We start from the raw sequence: 10,388 nt of genomic DNA, 5'->3' as shown, positions 1-10,388 counted from the left end.
GGCGCTATTTTCTTCAATTCAAGAACAGAACTGCTAGTTGACATTTGTGTCATAAAAAGGTCAGGAGTCGAACTGTCAACTAACAGATACAAGGGCGCCTAAGGGAGCCGGTCAGCCTTGCCTGTCGTGGTCCGTTTCGCTGGCATATTCGGGCCCGGAAATACCCAAGGCGTCTTTGCCGGTATCATGCTATCACGTTCTCCGCACGTAGTGTAAATAAGTGGTGATTACCTTCCTGGTAGAAGTTACCATAAACGAAAAGACTTCAGAATAGAAAAAGGCTTGGTCAGGTTGGTAATTCATTGCAACACAGTAATCATAGCGGGGGAACAACGCAGGCGTTCTCGTCCCGTCTCGTCTTTGCCCTTTGTTATTCCCGGGCGCGTATTGCCAAAACATAGCCTGTACACGCATTCGAGCAGACGACGCCCAGGAGTGCTATCACGTGACCCTACGCAACTTCCGCCGTCATAAAAAAAATGGCGCCTTGCGTATGCGTGCGGTAGGGACCCTACGTGCGGGTTGTAGTTTCACGCGAGCGGTTTTACGCAGTTTTATGCAAGCCGCCTCGTTGGATCGTGGATACTTGGCTCCGAATGCTTAAAGTGCGTAGATTCCAAGGAGCTATGCAAGCCGCGCCGTGCCGCTGTTCTACGCTGGAAAACGCATCGTCGGTCTCGCAGCCTGCCCCTCGGGCCCTGTATCGTCGGACTCGCAGCCTGCCCCTCTGCCCGTGTGTAATTTTCTATCGATGCTCGCCGTTCGTGACAGCGTTGGTTCGCGATATATAGCTCTTGCGGAAGCTGGCCTTAACGCAGAAGTTGTTTCGGCAGTCGGTTGTGTGAAGTCGCGTCTGCAGAAGTTTTGCTCACTAAACTAACTCACTTTTCACCAGCGCACTTGCGCTCGAGCCTCGCGGTGCTCTTTCGAGCAACAACGGTGTGCGCGTTTTGTCCCCAAGGCTAGACTTCTCAGAACTTGCGTCAAACTTGTTTTGACGAGTGTGGCCCAATGAAAGTGCACTTACTGTAGCCGTTTTTCCGGACTGGTGGTAACGGTGTTCTTGGTGCGATAGCATAAATTTGGATTGCCAAACCGCTATTTCTCAAAGTGAGGGGTAATAAGAACACTGTGCCGAGTGGGCAGTCGGGGATGCCGGCCCGACGCTAGGCACAACCTTTAAGCAGAGAAGATGCTAGTTTATCTTTTGTGTATTTCGTAAATCCATAGGCATGTGATCGGTGTGCTGGTCAGGCGCCATGATAAATTATCCATGCTTGCAGAAAGGCAGTTTTTCATGTATGCTTTCAGTTGTTCTAATGATTGCCTGCATATCCATCACAGACTATTGTAGTTCACTTCTCATCTAACAGGTAGACCTTCATTAGTGCCAAATCATTATGGTGTACAGCCTGCCTCACCCTTGTGTAGAGCGCTCAGCCGGCACACTTCTCTGCAAATAAAGTGACACCTCGTCGTACCTGCTAGATTATAGAGGAAATGATTCCATGTCAGTAGAGCCTCGCAGACCCACAAGCAATGTGGGCACTACAGCTTTGGCCAGGTGTCATGGGTTGCTGTCTAGTATGAATTTTTATTGCCTGCTGGCCACTGGTTTAGTGCTCGACATGAGGGTGATGCAGACTGTACATTACTTACTTTACGAGTTATCTCTGTTGACATGAGAGGAAAATTTAGCACGTTTCAGAGTAAGTCATATTTAAAAAGTTTTTTTAAGCTGATTACGTGCTAATGACAGTAACCTGGGATGCGTAATATTGGAAAATACCAAAATAAATTTTTTCCCATCAAAAACATTTTTCCTTCAAGTGTGGCGTCATACCTTAAGAAGGAACAAAGATGCATACTTTATTGTGCGGGCATATATTTTTAGTATGCTTACATGGGATGGTGCATTTCAGATTGAGCAAAAAATGTGCTGGCTTCCAACAATGAGGTGCTTTCATAATAAGCTGATAACTTCCTACTTGTGCTTCTTAGAATGGCCATGACCAAACTCAGGTCCAAACTATTTTGCAGCAGTTTCAAAAGATCGTTTCTTCATTGGTTCCTTAAATTTCACTATGTGTGGAATAAATGCTCAGTCGTTGAAGTCTTATGTTCCTTGTATCACCTCTCTTGTGTCAAGCTTCTAAGCGCAAGTGAAAAGGAGATGTCCATCCGTTCTCTGCACCGCCCCAAGCCCCTCCTTCCTGCTGGTCGGCATGGCTGGCCTTGGCGGCCAAGTTGCCCAGTTGGCTCTTAGAGCACGTATAAGGCCTTGATTTAACCTGTTTAAGTATTTCTCTCTCTCTCTTATCTCCTGCACACAATACAGCATTGGTGTAGGAGAGGCCACCTTTTTGTACTTGATCTCAGTCTACCCATTCTTGCTTTAGAAAACTAAAATACTAATCACGTAGGGAGACACGTACCTCTTAAATCTTAATCACTGCAGCATTTCAGTACGTGTTAAGAGCAGTAGAATGAAAAGAATGAGGTACGCAAATCTGTGGGGTACTGAATGTTAATGTAATGTTCCAACTTCTGCTTTCTTCTCCCCTGGTGTTAGTTTCATTATTTGTGTGCTCATAACCTTGCCAGTTGTTAGTGTAATTAACTGATTTTGTTTACGTTATCAGCTTTTGAAAGCCTATACGCAATAATATATGATAAAAAGATGTCTGTAGCACAGCTCTTCATATCAAAACGTGCATTTTCTTCCATTAGCTCAGTTGTACATTGTCAGCAACAGCCCTTTCTTTTAGAGACACAGTTTAGATTTACAGCATCACGCTAAGCACCAGATTAATTGCACCTTTTTCAATCTTCTATCCATTTGCTGCACTGAGTCCTTTGAATATGGCCAGAACCGTAAATATTTCTGAATTTTCATTGCAGTTACAGCACTATGTCTTCACAAATTGCTTTCTTTTAAATACACAGCTGAAGTCTCAAAGGAGTATTGCATACTACCTTGGCCTTCCTATCCATAAAATTGATGCACGCGAGAAAATGCCCTCAGTGTATAAGCAAGCCTAGGTCAGTGCTGTTGACATTAACCGCAAAACCTCGTTGATACATTCATGGTTTATACGGTTTCTGGGTTCGTACACAGGTTACCTGTGTATGTTATGTTTTGCGTGTTGTGCTTCTCCGCGCTGCCACGTGTAAAGGGGGTCGAGGGCCTCTCAAGCTGCACTGTCGCAGCTTTTACCTTGGCCTCCTCCATTTTGTAAAAATGGACATCAATAAAGGAAAGGAAGAAAATCGCAGACATTAAAATGTCCCATTGAGTTACACTATTTTTTTTAAACACATTATTATTATTATTATTTACAAATGTATACATTCCAGGAAAACTCGATTTCCTGGCTACTACGTTTAGAATTTCGACAATATGTGGTCGTATAATTCGTATATTGACCAACCGCACATGTGCAAACATTTTTTTTTTTTGCGGAGTGGTGACGTCTTTGCAGTGCCTACTTGCTATGAGGTGTTGTAATCGACTATAATCTGTCATGGACACCTCAGATCAAAAAACTCTGCGAGAGGATCACTGCAGCATCGCAAGTGTTTAGGTTCATGGCGGGAACAAGGTGGGGTAGCAACTGCCGATCAATGCTTCTGCTTGAAAAAGCCTACGTTGAAGGAACCTTGCGCTACTGTCTACCAGTGTTTCAAAGATTATCTACATCAAGCAATAAGTCTCTCGTTGCCGCACGGAACACAACTGCCTGCGAATATGCCTTGGCCTCCCAAAGGGTTCCTCTGCATCAGGAACAGTAGCGGAGGCAGGATGTCTCCCACTAGAGGTGATTGCCGCCCAGGAAACTATGCGTACCCATCTCCGCCATGTTCTTCAAGGGAAGAAGCACTTCCTGCACTGTGTCCACCTAACTCACAGCAACTCTAGCTTTGGCCAGGCAGTGCAGCTCCTGCCCATCCCTACTATTAATCAGCCACAGAAACTACTACCTCTGGCCTTTCCTCCATGGACACTCTCTCCTCTAAAGGTGAAGAAGTTTGTTCCAGGTGTGAATGCAAAGAGCCGCATGCCACAGGCAGCGCTTCTGCAAACTACTCTCGCCTACTTAACGGAGGAATATAGGCAGCACACCCATATCTTCACCGATGGTTCAACTACTAAAGAAACCTCTTCATGTGGCCTTTATGTGCCCTCAACAGGCCATGCCCTTTCTTACCGGCTGCAGCGGAGGACATCCTCTACGACAGCTGAGCTTCACGGCATTAAGGAAGCTGTTTCTTACATCCTGCGCCGAACCGCCGACCGTTGGGTTATCTTCACCGATTCGAAAGCATCTCTCCAGATCCTGGCCAACCTGCTGAAGAAAACGAATCACCAGCCAGTTTCCCTGGACATCGGATATCTACATCATTTAGCTATTGCCGCAGGCCACTGTATAACATTTCAGTGGGTACCTGCTCACTGTGGCATTCAGGCTAATGAAAAAGCAGATGAAGCGGCCCGTAAGGGCCATCAACATCGGAGATACATTAGAACTTTTTTTACGAAATCTGATGCGTCCCAGGTGGCCAAAAGTTTTGCTTCCGAAGAAATGTATCGGCTTTGGAGTTTGCCGACATATCAGTACCAATTTCTTCACTCAATCGACCCACATCTTAGATCAAGACTCTCACCCAGAATTCCTCGACATCTGGAAACACTTTATCATCGACTTCGTCTTAATGCTGCATATACAAACGGCTTACGATACCGTTTTAGACAAATGGACAGTCCGCACTGTGACAACTGTGCCGCGATAGAAACTGTGGAGCATATCTTGCTTGAGTGCCCTGCATATGCTAACGAGCGTGCGTACTATGAACATTGCATGCAGAAGCTCTGCTCAGTGCCCCTTACAATGGACAAAGTTTTAGGTCCCTTAGCCTGCCTTAGGCAACAGAGACTTGCAATGACTTTTCTATTCACATATTTAAAAGGCATTGGACATCTCGATAAGCTTTAAATTCACTTGCACGTCACCTTCATGCATTCTTCATGCAGTGAACTTCGTCAGCCCATTTGACGGACTATGCACTCCATCACTCCATAGGTTACATCAATACTCGCCATTGCATCCTTAGTACCCATTTCATGGCCGCATTTTATCTTCGTTTTTTTTTTTACCTCTTCCACTCAGCTCTCCTTCTGTTTTTATCTCCCAAATTCCCCTCCCTACGCAGAGTAGCATGCCAGCGATTTTTAAAACGCCGGCTAAATTCTCTGCTCTTCATTAAAGACTCTCTCTCTCTCTCTATGAGGCGAAGCACCACCATCAAAAACAAAACAAAAAAATAAAAACGACGCATTAGCATTCGCGATGGCCTTTCCTGCGAGTGCGTGATGTGAAGAGCAGAAGCGCTGAAGTTTCATCGCGGTGCATAAGGGCAAGGAGAAGTTTTTTTCCGGGTCTGGGAAACGCAGCTTAAAAAGCAAAAACACTTCGACAATCGGGTGGCTTCTCCACGGTACTTAGGTGCAAACGGGAGAAGCATCCAACAATGACACGGAACAGATTTTGGTCACTTTCGTCATTGCCGACGACGGAGCTGATGTGTTGAGAATTTCCTTCTGTGTTAAAGACAGCACGAACGCGGACTGAACTCAGCGAGCACTGGAATAGGGTCTGTTCAGCTCTTGTGCCAAGAAATGGCAATCGACATTTTTATAAAGTGAAATTGTCAGTACATGTTTTTTACCTTATTCAACAGGTATATATCTCAGAATTAGGCGGTTTGGATCATGCGTTTTCCCGGATAATAGAGTTTTCCCCGTAATTAGAAAAAAAAAACGCATCAACGAGGTTTTACTACATTGCTCTTAGTAACGTTATCTGAAATGATAAGGGGCACTGGGTTGCTCATGACTGTGCTTGGCCTGTAATGGATGTGTGATCATCTCCAGCTGGATTAAACCCACTCTCCCAGTGTTCTCCAGTTACCCCTGTCTTGTGTGAATTTCCTTATATCATGGCTGTAGCTAACCTCTGCTGGCTGTTACTATATTCGCCCTTTCTTGATATACATTCTGTGGCTCAAACTGGAAGCTGGTTATCTGTTGTACACATTGCATGATGTGCCCTACTCCACTTCTTTTCCTTAAGTTTAATATATGACCACTGATCTAGGTTTCTTTTTCCCTACCTGTTAAAATTACATTTATTGATCTTTTTCCCACCACTTGTTCCAGTATTCACAGTTTCAATTCCAGATACTTTGTTTATTTTAAAGTCTGCACTTCTTAAGTGAGCTCTGACAGAATGGTATTTTCTGATATTAACAAGCTACTGTTCATCATGTCGGAATATCTACCAGATATGCTTTAGCTTAATCTTATTTATTATCTAATCCTTCATTATTCGTGTCCCCAATGAATACTTGGCCATGTAATTGCACACAAGGGCTGCTTCGAGTGTTTTCCCACTTTTGAGGAAATTATTTACCAGCCACTACCTTACCTTTAGTACAGTTACTTTATACATGTTGTAATTTTCAAACCTATCTGTCTGCAGTGCCTCATGAGCTCCTCAAATATTTGCCGCAAGTCTCCAAAGTTACTCAACAAGGTAATGTCATTAGCAAACTAGAGGTTGCCGAGGTACTCCCCACTAATTTGTATACCTCATTCTTTTCAGTTTATTGCCCTGAGCACATATTGGAATTCGGGAGTGAATAAGGTTTGGGAAGTGCACCTCCATGCGTGATACGTAACAATTTTCTGAAGAATTGTGGCAGTGTGGTTATGCGTGCATATGATTGCAAGCATTTTCAATCAGCCAAGTGCTCTTTTATAACTTATGAAGTTCATATACAAGGGTTATACTAGTGCAACATTTCTTCTATCCCTGAATGTCGTGAACATGATGTATGAGTGACACTAATATGCAAAGATACATGCTGCACTCCACAACCTCAAGAGGAACTCAAGCAGGTTAGCAAATTTGTTCAAGAAAAGTCCATGCACAGCTATACTTAATATGTCAAAACCAGTAAATAAGATGGCAGCTAGTGCATTAATTTACTGATTCTTGGTAACGTTTCCTGGTTATAATGTGAAATAGTCATCGTCTTGTCTATCCAGCGCGCCCATTTTCCTCACGGCACTGCTATCATGTGGTAAATCACCCTAAAAGAGGAAGGAAGGAGTAAACTTTATCCATAAAAAGGAATAACAATAAAATATTTCTTGCACCCTAGGAGGGCCCCTGAAAGTTGAGGAGCCCTTTGGAAGAGCGAGATGGGTTCAGGAAGGGCCCAAATGACCATCCTGACATTGCTGTTATGTGGTGATGTCCATTTGGCAGGCGTGTATACATAGTCGCAAATTTTCCTGCAGAAGGCTGCGCAAGGCTGCAAAATGTTCCACTACCTACATGGTTCTGCTGGCGACATATCATTTGAGCGACATATGCACACTGAACGAAATTTAATGCTCTCATTATCTGCTATTCGTGTGCTCAGTCATTTCGTTTCTCATGCCTGACAGGCTTCCTGGTCTTTGAATATGGATGGGTCCTGTGCAGCTTGCTTTCTCAACTCTTACTTTCCACACTCAACATATACTAATCATAAGTACAGAGTTAAACGTTCTTTTCCAGTGCATGAAAGCACCACAGAGTTCCGGCAAAGCAGTAGCAGTACGTGCTGCACAACAGGCGCGAGAAGCGAACATTTCAGCTGTGTGATGCCTAGAAAAAGAAAGTAATTTAAAATACGTTGTACAGTGTTTCAAATCATCAGAGAGAGTTGACAACATCACTTCATTAACTATCTTCACCGACCTCATGCCCCATGGAAAGCCCTGGAAAACAAATCTAAGTACGACATATGTTATTGCAGGCAGGTCTGCACAGCACAGGCACCCGCAGGTGTAGTTTCCCTTGATTTTGAGCTCGCGCAAAACAGCGCGTCGTTGTCCACATCGGATTTATATTGTTGCTTATGCGACCAGCAAAAGGTGGAAATTTTGGTATCTTTCCACCGCCGGAGCTCGTGCTGCCAAGACACGCACTTTGCCGATGAGGTAGCTAACAATGCGCAGAGCTGCTTGAGAAAAAAAAAAGTTGAACGTCGACGATCGACACAGAGGTTGTAAAAGAAAGCTGCGACTTGTCTTCGTCCTTCGTTTTATCACGTGATCACGCACGCACGCGCACATACACACAAACACACGACCAGACACGACATACCTCCTAGTCCCGCGTGAAGCGAAACCAAAACTTCCACGACAGTTCACGAACGCTAGGCAGCGCTACAGTCGCCGGAAGTGACGTCACTATGTTTATTTGTTTGCAAAGATGGCGTTTTTTGAGCTCGGTGGTGACAAGTGGACCAGAGTTTTTTCTGCGCTGTGAGCGTATGTCCTCCTTACCTTATTCGGTCCTCGTTGTTTTGCACAGTTTAAAAATGAACAAAGTGCACCAGCCAGCCTGCCAGAAGACATTGGTTTGCAAACAAATGCCGTTCTAAATATGTGATGCCAAGGATCTATGCAAGCAGTGCCGTTGGATGCTGGGTACGCCTTTTCTTGCAGTTTGTCAATTAGCTAGTAGTGTGTAATATTGGAACATTTGCTCGGTTGCTTGCCGTTCGAGGTGATACTAGGGTTGCAAGTATTTTTAGGGACCACAGTGGCACTGTTGCGAAAGCCGGGGCGTAATGTTGGCTGAGTTACAGCAAGCAGTTATGTGAAGTCACGGCTGCGAAAGTTTACTGCATAAACATTTCACAGAGCACTTGCGATCGCGAAACACCCTCCAGCCTTGGGGACTAGCGTTGTCAAATGGTGTACATGGAACTTGTTTACAAACTTGTTTTGTGAAGGCTGGCCAAGTGGAAGCGCATTTATTACATGCAGTTTAACGAAGTAGCTGTAACGGACCTTATAGTGTGAAAACATGCTTTCGTTTTGCGACCGCACCCTTTATTGTGACGCGCTGTTCACAACAGCAACCGCTCTGAACTATCGGTTTGTGTGTTCACTAAGCGAGAGGCTCGGGATTGTGAAACTTGATTCCGAGATCAGTGGACTGTTTTGTGCAATCTGTAACAAGTAGCCACGCCGGCCGTTTGAGAGCACTGTGGTGAATTTGCGGTCGTCATGTCGGCCCTACGTTAGGCACTCCTTTTAAGCGGAGACGGTGGCACGTTTTTTTTTGGTATTTGATGATTTCATAGGTATGTGATTCATGTGTTGCGCAGGTGTCATCATAAGATGAGACAAGAGTGTTTAAATTAAGTCCGGGACACTTTTTAATATGCTCACATGGAATGGTGTTATTGAAGACAACAGTGAACAGTGAACAGTGAACAAAATAAATAAGTGCTGGCTTCCCACAGTGAGATGCTTTCATGATAACTTTTTATGTTTCTTGGAATGACCTTGACTAACTCCAATCACAAATTATTTCACAGCTACTTCAAAAGCATCTGAATTAGGTGAAACATTGTAGAACGCCCAGAAATTCGCCAGAACGCCCAGAACGCATTGTAGAAATTCCAGAATAGTCCGGACAGATAGTGATCGAACATTTCAAAACAGCTTTTTAAAGTCATCAGCAAATGCCACACACAGTTGACTAACATCATTGCTCATAAGATACAAAACTACTCTTAGTGAGACCCCTCGATGAAACCATATGGAGGAATTAGCAGTTTTGGAGAGTTGTTTATGCACACTGCTCCTACACTTAGTGAGGCAGCACCTCTGCCATTTAGCAAGTGCACAAGAAACACCAAGTAAACATTTTACGCAAAAGCAATCGTAGTTACACAGCCAAATCCTCTCAATCTGTCAACTACAGGAAAATGTGGTAACAGTGGCTTCGATTGTACATATGATATAGAGCCGTGCAGCTGTCATAGATCCCACTTGAAGGGCAAATAGCCGTGTTTGTGTTTCCGAGCAGGCTTAAAGCTGAGGCAACGCACAAAATGTAGAAGAAAGCCTCAAAGCAAAGTTCACCTTACAGTGTTCAACAAAACTTGGCCATGCGATGGGCAGTAAAACTTTACAGTATGAAGGAGGGGAAAGGTGAAAAGTTTAGACTGGCAGCTGCAAGGTTGCAAGTTAACCAGTGCAACTTCAGCACTGTAACGGAAGACCTGCTGCTTGATTGTGTCATGGCCAGCGGGGAAGTGGTTAAATCAGAGAGGTGGTCGCTGAAGGCTGTCTTAAAGGGGTGGAGACACCAAATTTTGAAGCTATAAAAAGCCTGCTATGGGATTCCTATGTATGCAAGGGCACTGACAGCCAGGTGTTGGACACAACAAACGCTTAAAAAATATTTTAATTCGGTTCCAAAGATTACATAAATGCTCACTCTCACGATCTAGAGCCATCGCTAGCGCCATCAACCCTG

General features: G+C 44.4%; 1 long non-coding RNA gene across 1 annotated transcript; it reads left to right on the top strand.

Moving 5' to 3' along the window:
• Window positions 1-533: 533 nt before the first annotated feature.
• On the top strand, window positions 534-6,890 carry LOC149356102 (uncharacterized). The gene is made up of 3 exons (XR_016291618.1): window positions 534-733; window positions 6,540-6,593; window positions 6,663-6,890. It is a non-coding gene; the product is annotated as an uncharacterized LOC149356102 (long non-coding RNA).
• Window positions 6,891-10,388: the final 3,498 nt, after the last annotated feature.

The sequence above is a fragment of the Amblyomma mixtum genome, chromosome 3, assembly GCF_055824585.1.
Source record: "Amblyomma mixtum isolate Tamu chromosome 3, ASM5582458v1, whole genome shotgun sequence".
Lineage (NCBI taxonomy): Eukaryota > Metazoa > Arthropoda > Arachnida > Ixodida > Ixodidae > Amblyomma > Amblyomma mixtum.
The sequence above is the reverse complement of the archived record's forward strand: the minus strand, read 5'-3'. Positions and strand labels throughout refer to the sequence as shown.